Raw genomic sequence first — 8,942 nt, 5'->3', positions numbered from 1 at the left:
GCTGCCCTTTTGAGCTTAGGAAAATCATCTTAGAAACCTTACCATGTCAAAATCATCTCTCATCCATACTTAATCATCTTAGAAACCTTACCATGTCAACATCATCTCTCATCCATACTTAATCATCTCATCCCCATCACCCTTCAAGGTCCATCTCATTTGTGCATAATATAGGAGAGCCATCCACATCAAGAAAGCAAGAGGAGCATCATCCAAAGGCACCTTCACTTCATCAAGCTCCATCTGAAGGAGAAGGTAAGATAGCAAGGTATAAGCATCGTCTTCATGTTATTTTTATGTGATTTGGTTTATTCTTCATCTTCTTATGTTTTTAGTGTTTGATTTGCATATTAACAATCCTATCCACCTTGCTTCATTTTGGCACACCCAGTGGGACCCACATCCCTAAATTTAACCTCTTTTTGCAAGTTTTTATGAATTTTTGTCACAAGTTCCGCTTCAACGCGAAAGCTCGTACGAGTTTCTATCTAACATAGAACAAATCTGTTTCTTTTGTCGTATGGACCACTGAGAAAACTTGTACGAGTTTATGTATATATGTTGTGTTGATTCTTTTCTTTCTGCTTTCTGTCTTCTATACTGGAACTCGTATGAATTTTTGTCTTGCATAGTACGAGTTTTTGTGTTCTATCGTATGGTTATCTGGGATTTGTCATATGAGCCTATAGAATAACTCATATGAGTTTCTATTTCTGTTTACTTGTATAAAAAATAGAGAGTTTTTTTAGCAGTTTTATATATATATTGTCAGGATGTTTGAGAGGGGTTTCAGACTTCTAAGAGTAATAATGCAAAATCTAGTTTTTGGGAGGTTTTTCCAAATTTCAGACAGTCAAATTTCAGAGCTTTTTCAAGATCAGGAGTTTTTTGATGTTTTGACAATCTAACAAGTGTTTGCAGATCTCATTTGGTAAAGGATTCATCAATCAAATCTATGGTTGTCAAAGACTTCATTTTGAAACTACTAACCAAGTGGTTTTGCAGGTTGCCTTGGAGATTCAATTAAACCGTGTGTTTTCAGTTTTTGGGCACTTAGGCTTAATTAGGGGGTAAATGAATCATTGTCTTTTGTGTTTGTGGAAAGTGTGAAAGTAGGAGATTATGCTCTTGTCTATCTAGACAATTAGAAATCCAAACCTTTGGCACTTTTCTAGTTTGTTTGTGTTCACCTTTAGTGGCCCTACCCTCCCAACTTGCTCTTTGACAAGGTAAGAGGGGAACGACCCAAATGAGTACACCTAGACCTAGGGTTCCAAACTCACTATAATAAATAGGCCATTGACTATGAAAGGGTCAATGTTTGGGGCTATATGAGAGTTCACTCTCACATTGGATGCTTAGTAGGATCTTAGAGATCTCAATCATGCTTGCGTGACTACTAAGTTCTTGGTGCTTCGTTGGGCTATAGGCCTCAATTTCTCTTGTGCAACTATGAAGGGTAGCTCCTAATGGGAAGCCATACTAAACACCTTGTGCATAGTGGCCAAAAACCTTCTATTCATTGGTGCAGGAGGTCGGACCTCCGAAGTCACCCATATTTTTATGGCCCCTAGTAGAGAAACAAAGTTTTCCATGAGGATTTTTCATGTGAATTGATGCTTGGCTGCCCTAGAGAAGTGAGTGCCATGGAGGGGAGCCAGTGGGGTCAAGCATCTAAGTGTCCGCTCTGGGTAGGCGTAGCTAGGAAACCATTTGGGATCCAATGACTATTGTTCATGCCAGCCTTAAGAATGTTTTGTATGAGCATGAGTTTCTTTGAGATAATATGCATTTGATCATTGTGTTTACTTTGTTTGGTATATACTTGCCAAGAGTAGACTAAAGACACATCACTATCCCCAAACACTTTGCATAAAAACACTTGTCAAGACACAAACAATTGTCTAGGTCATTACCCACACAAAGTCCAAAATTGTGTCAAAGCTCCATCCATCCCATATTTCATAAGCCTAAGAGAGAAGCTAAGAGTCCGTCCTCTCCATTAACATTCAAGTTTGTCCTTTGAAACACCAACTATCATCCAAATCAGGGTGGTCGTGTCCCTTCATATAACTTGCCATTCGAATCAATCCTCCATTGAGTCATGTTCATACAAAGAACAACCTAGTCATCAAGTTTCTTCTAAGCCATCACTATCATACCTCCTCCATCAATCATCCTCAAATTTCCTAAGGACTTAGCACAACAAATCAATCTCCCACCATTATCAAATCAATTATCAAAATCCAAATCCAATCATCCTCTAATCCAATTTAACCTCACGTTAAGGCTACATGCCTTGTGAAGTTTCATTTAGACCTCATCATTAATCAATTGGCTCTCATGCTTGGAGAAGAATCCTCTCCAAGTACCTTTTGCCTAATCCTTTTTGAGTCAATCAAGACTCTTAACTTGCATCTTTACTTTGCTTAGGGTCATTAGTCAACCCTTGGTGTAAGAGAGGATTTTTAATCATCATTCCTATATCTAAATTCTACCCAACTTGGTCATTACCTTGCTTGTGGTTTCATCCACCACCTAAAATCCTCATCCAAGGACTAAGGTGTAAAATCCTAATCAAATCCGGGCTCTAATCCAAGAACCCCACCAATAAAAAAAATCCCTTGTCATCAAAGACAAAATCCAAAATTCCACAAATATCTTACTAACTCCTTTCATCATAAATTTCCTCCTCCAATCTTTTCTAAGGTTATTTGTGGATGGTCACAACTCAATCCCAAAAGAAAAAGATGGCTGAACAACAATATGGCATGCTAGACATTAGTGTCCTATATGAATATCTCAAACAAGATCCTACACAAAGTGGGCAACCTAGCAATCAAGATCAAAGCCAAAATCCTAACATGGTTAGCCAAGATGAACTCTCCCTAGAAGTGCAAACTTTTCTAACAGACTCTTATAACCAAGAGATGATTGAAAAGTTCATCCAGCACAATCCTACTGCACTTCTAAAGACTCTCCTTGAAAATGGAGCTCAACTTCCACCCGAATTTGATAAATCCACCCTCGGCCATCAACTACAAGGAGACCTTGCTCCCTCACAAAGTGCTACACCTATTATCCAAACTCAATCAATTGCAGCCCCACCAATCATCCAAACTCAATCAATGCCACCCGCGGTGCCTCCCACCATGGTCTTCATCCCACCTCCTTTCTCTTTACCATCTATACCACTATCAAATCCAATCTCATCTATTCTCCAACCCATTTCTATGGCACCTCCTTCTATTAAACCACATATTTCTATTCCACAAACTTCCCTTCCCGCCAACAATGTCACAAATTTTATCCTGGTCGTACTCAATCCCACCACAACAGTTTGTAGACTGCAACCAACTATCACACAAATCCCTGCGACATCAGTCCTCACATCCCATTTTCCTGCCTCCTCATCACATCAATACATTGGTGGTGGTACACCTTCCTTGACTCATTCAATTCTTGGGGCAAATACAATTCATCATTATCAAATTCCACAACAAGATCTCATCAAGGAAATTCAAGACATGAAAAATATCATCAAGGACATGAAAGAAGGGACTAACAAGAGAAAACCTTACTTGTTTAAGGAATTTTTTCCTTGTCCTTACGACCCATCCATATCAGTTGCACCTTACCATCCAGGATTTGAGATCCCTAAATTCACCAAGTATGAGGGCAAAGGAGACCCATGTGACCATGTCTGGGAATTTCACATCTTATGTCAAGAAGTCTCCTATAGTGACCTGTATCTTCGCAGACTCTTTCCCAAGAGTCTCATAGGAGATGCCTTGGCATGGTTCTCATCTCTACCATGAGGCTCCATTGTCTCCTTTCCAGACTTGGTAGAGAAATTTGTGGCCCACTATTCTTACAACATGGCTAATGACGTTTCTATGATGGACCTATGTAACACAAAACAAAGGCTCGGAGAGATTTTCACCAACTTCCTACAAAGATGGTGACATCTTATCAAGAAATTCCAGTGGGACATGCCAGAACAACATCAAATTGAATTATTTCAAAAGAACTTGGTGCCTGAACTTTCAAGACCCTTGACATCCCAATGTATCAAATCCTTCCAAAAATTGACTGAAAAGGGCCTCGCTCTTGAACATGTGTTGTTGGAGGAAGGAACCTTGAAACATTACCAGAAATTGACACAAAGTTCTTCCTCTTATCATAACGACAAGCCAAAATTCTGGTCTAAAAACAAAAACATGGTCAATGATGGTGTAACTGATGCAAAGTGGGTCCAAACAATGGTTGCTCCCCAAAACTCCACCACCAATAATCATCAATTCAATAATTAAAACAATCAAAATCAATCACAAAAGCCTGACAACAATGTTTCAAACAAGGGATGACCACCCCGATCAAATAACAAGACTCCAAGAGATTTCACTCCTCTTGTTGAGCCTATTGAAATGGTGTTTCAAAAACTTGTTCAAGAAGGCGCAGTGGTCTTTCCAATCACTCACTTGTTTGACCCCAATCAACCCAAACCTAGATGGTATAATGAGGATGAGTATTGTGAGTATCATCGTATAAAGGGACATGACACACGAAAGTACATGAAGCTCAAAATCTATATACAAGATCTCATTGATAGGGGTGAGATTGTAGTAGCAAATGCAAAACCTAGTAATAATAATGACAAACTTAAAATGTACCAAGAACCATTCCTGAAGCATGATAAAGGAAAAGGCTCATCATCTAACACAGTGGGTTATGACTACACCAATCACATAAATAGCTTTGACTCTTTAGTGGGTCGCATCGAGCTCGTAGACAACCATGTTAATGTCATAACTATACAAGGAGTTAATCATCCCCCTCCCCAAATCAGACCAAACCCTGCTAGGATAACCACACATCGAGGAAAAGTCACCATCCAAGGAGTTCCTCCCCCACCAAAGCCCCCACCCATGTCTTCCACCCGCCAATATGACCTCCTGGACCAACTTGGGAAGACCCCTGCATAGATTTCCATTCTAGAACTTCTCAAGACTTCCCCTGTGCATAAGGAAATTTTGGAACAAGCCCTCCTTGAGTCCCGTGTTCCTGATAACATCAATGCTACTCAATTCCAAGCTCTTATTGGAAACCTTGTTGCCCAGTAGCACCTTGTATTTACCTCCAAAGATGCTCCTGTAGATGAAGATCACAACAAACCTTTTCACATTGAAGCCCTTATCCAAAAAACACAAGGTCAAACGTATTTTGATAGATGGTGGATCCAAACTTAATCTATGTACATATAAGTTAATAAAACAATCAGGACTTTCTGAGGACTTGGTAGACACATCAGGAAGGATCACCATAAAAGCATATGATGATGTAGAGAGAGTTTCGATGAGCATGATCACCTTACCTCTTCAAGTGGGACCTATTACAATTGAAACCCCTTGCCAAGTACTAGATCTTGATCTCCCCTACAATATTCTCCTCGGGCAACCATGGATTCACTCCTTGCAGGCCGTACCCTCCACCTATCACCAATGCATCAAATTCCCCTATAATGGAAGAGAGATCACTATCAAAGGTGATCCCCAACCTTTTCAATATTGCAAACTATTAGAGGGGAAGCATCCGTATCATTGCCCACTAAATAGACCCTCACCAACACCTCCATCTGACACATCAAATGTTGCCTCCACTTCATCCCAACCAAATAATCAAATCAAGATCTTGGACAATGGTTGTAGAGAATACAAATTGGAGGATGTCTTATTAATAGGAAACCTCCCTCTCTCTCCTAAGTCATTTGGCAAACCGAAAGAGCTCAAAAAGGACCTAAAACTAGTCATCCAATGCCAAAACACCACCTTCTAGCAATGGGGCCCACTTGATGAAGAGAGCCTCAAAGAAAATATCTCTTCATGGCTATACCGGGAAGAGGATGAAGATCCAGCAAGAATATCCAAAAAAATGTATCCAAAAGCATCAGTGATAGTTGAAAAAATGGGTTACAAAGGACATGGTCTGGGACCAGAGGAGAAAGGAAGAAAAGCACCCATAAATCCTATCTCCTACAAATACAACAGAGGCTTGGGGTACACACCGGTGCCTAAGATTACTATCGCTGGTGCCTGTTCTAGTCCTTCTTTGTACATCGAAAGCACTGATGAAGAGGAGTTCCACAAAATGCCTTATGAATATGAAAATAATATCTTCTTTGACACTCACCTCAATAGAATTTCCACCATACCCCCTTCCACCTCACACGAGCTACATCTTGTCCATCCTGAACTCATAGACTGGGGCCTGATACTTTGGAGTCAGGTCAATGCCCTTAGCCGCAAAAAAGATAATCATGATTCCCTAGGTGAAAACCTCTTTGAGGCACCTTTGGATGAGCAAAAAATGAAAACAAAGGGTGTATCTGAAAGTGAAAACCTGGAAATGGCACTTGACGATGAGGGACTTGACCTCCCTACCATTGGTTACCTTCCATAGGATAGATTGAATTTACTAATAGAAGAAACATATAGCATCAACATGGGAACCAAATTCAACCCACAAAATGTTCTCATTGCTAAGTCCCTCATGAAAAAAGAGAAACAATATTTCATCAACTTCCTTACAGAGGTAAAAATCAATAAAGCATGGTCCTATGCCGATATGCCAGGATTGGATCCTGCCTTGGTGGTTCACAATCTTGCTATCTACCTAGATGAAAAACCTATAAAACAAAAAATGTGCAAAATGCACCCACATATTGCACTCTTAGTCAAGGAGGAACTCCAAAAGATGTTAGATGCAAAATTCATCAAACCAATAGACTACACTGAATGGATTTCCAACATTGTACCTGTCGGCAAACCAGTTGGGGGCATCTGCATCTACATAGATTTCTGAGATCTAAATAAAGCTTGTCCTAAAGATGATTTCCCACTCTCCAATATAGATATGATTGTGGACCTTACACCAGGACATGAAATGCTGCCACTTATGGATGGATTTTCCGGATACAACCAAATTAGGATTGTAGATGAGGATCAACATAAAACTGCATTCACAACACCGTGGGGTACCTTTTGTTATCGAGTCATGCCTTTTGGTCTCAAAAATAAGGGAGCTACATATCAACATGCCATGACAATAATTTTTCATGACCTCTTACACAAAATTATGGAGGACTATGTGGATGATCTGCTAGGCAAATCTAAGATAGGGAAAGAACACATTCCCATTCTAAAGAAGATTTTTGAAAGATTAGAAAAGTACAAACTATGTCTGAATCCTCAAAAGTGTGTGTTTAGAGTCACGTCGGGAAAATTATTAGGATTCATTGTTTCCCACAAAGGCATCGAGGTTGATCCGACAAAAGTAAAAGCTATCATGGAAATGCCTCCACCAAAAACTCTCAGACAACTGTACAGTCTCCAGGGAAAACTACAATCTGTTAGATGCTTTATTTCACAACTAGCAGATAAGTGCCATCCATTTGCACACCTCCTGCCCAAGGACATGAAATTCAAATGGGACTTCTTATGCCAAAATGCCTTTGAGAAACTAAAAGAATATCTAGCATCACCTCCAGTATTGATGCCTCCTACTCCTGGAAAACCCCTTATTTTGTATATATGTGCTACTACAGTAGCATTGGGGGCATTATTGTCACAGACAAATGACCAAGGAAAGGAACATGCCATTTACTACATCAGTCAAACATTGGTAGGGTATGAACTCAATTATACCCCCATTGAAAGAGCATGCTTGGCATTGGTGTTTAGCACACAAAAACTCAGGCACTATATGCTAAACAACAAAACAAAACTAATTGCTAAAATTGATCCACTCAAATATCTCTTGTTAAAAGTTTCTCTCACTGGCAGAACTGCTAAATGGGTCATGCTCTTAAGCGAATTTGACATTGGATACGCGGACATAAAGGCAATCAAGGGACAAGTCATTGCAGATCAGTTGGCTGAAGCTCCACTTCCAGGTGACCATCCTCTTCTCACAGATCTACCAGATGAGTTCATCATGGCTGTTACCACATCCTCCACATGGCGATTGTACTTTGATGGCTCCTGCACCCAAAATGGATCAAGCGCAGGAATATTACTAGTCACACCTTAAGGAGATGGCATCCCAAAATCATACAAGATAGCCTTTACATGTACCAACAACATAGCAGAATACGAGGCTCTCATCATAGCTTTGCGCTTAGCTATCCACTGGAAAATAAAGGAGTTACAAGTCTATGGCGATTTCCAGCTTGTCATAAAACAAGTCAATGATGAGTACCAGACAAAAGATGATAAACTCCTTCCCTACCATACCATGGTTGAAGATCTTAAGCAACATTTCACACCAATCAAGTTTGATCAAATCCCACAAACATACAACAGGGCTATAGATGTAATTACCACCATTGGCTCCCTCCTTCAAATGCTAACACATAGTCAGAAGTGTGAGTTCTTGGTCGAGAAATTGTTTATACTGACATATGACCTACCAGAGTCTGAAATGGTGTGTGTTCTCATTGGTCCAGATTCCCCTTGTTACCAAGAAACCTTCATTTTCCTCAAAGACAACACCATTCCCCCACATCTCACCGAAACCCAACAACAAACATTCATTCGCCGATATGCTCATTACACCATCCTTGGAGACACCTTGATCAGAAGGCATTTTGATGGTTCCCTTGTAAGGTGTTTAGATAAAAAAGGAAGCAAAATGGGCATTATGCAAAGTACACGAGGGCATCTATGGGTCACACTCAAGTGGGTTCACATTGGCTAAAAAAAATTTGAGAATAGGGTACTATTGGCCTAAAATGGAAGTAGATGCATACAACTATGTGAAGAAATGCATCCCTTGCCAGCAACATGGTGACAAGATTCATGCATCGTCATATGAATTGCAGCCACTTATTACACCATGGCCCTTCTCACAGTGGGGGCTTGATCTCATTGGAAAATTCATCCTCC

The sequence above is a fragment of the Cryptomeria japonica genome, chromosome 9 (genome assembly GCF_030272615.1).
Source record: "Cryptomeria japonica chromosome 9, Sugi_1.0, whole genome shotgun sequence".
In the NCBI taxonomy this organism is placed as follows: domain Eukaryota; kingdom Viridiplantae; phylum Streptophyta; class Pinopsida; order Cupressales; family Cupressaceae; genus Cryptomeria; species Cryptomeria japonica.
Note: the sequence above shows the minus strand (reverse complement) of the source record.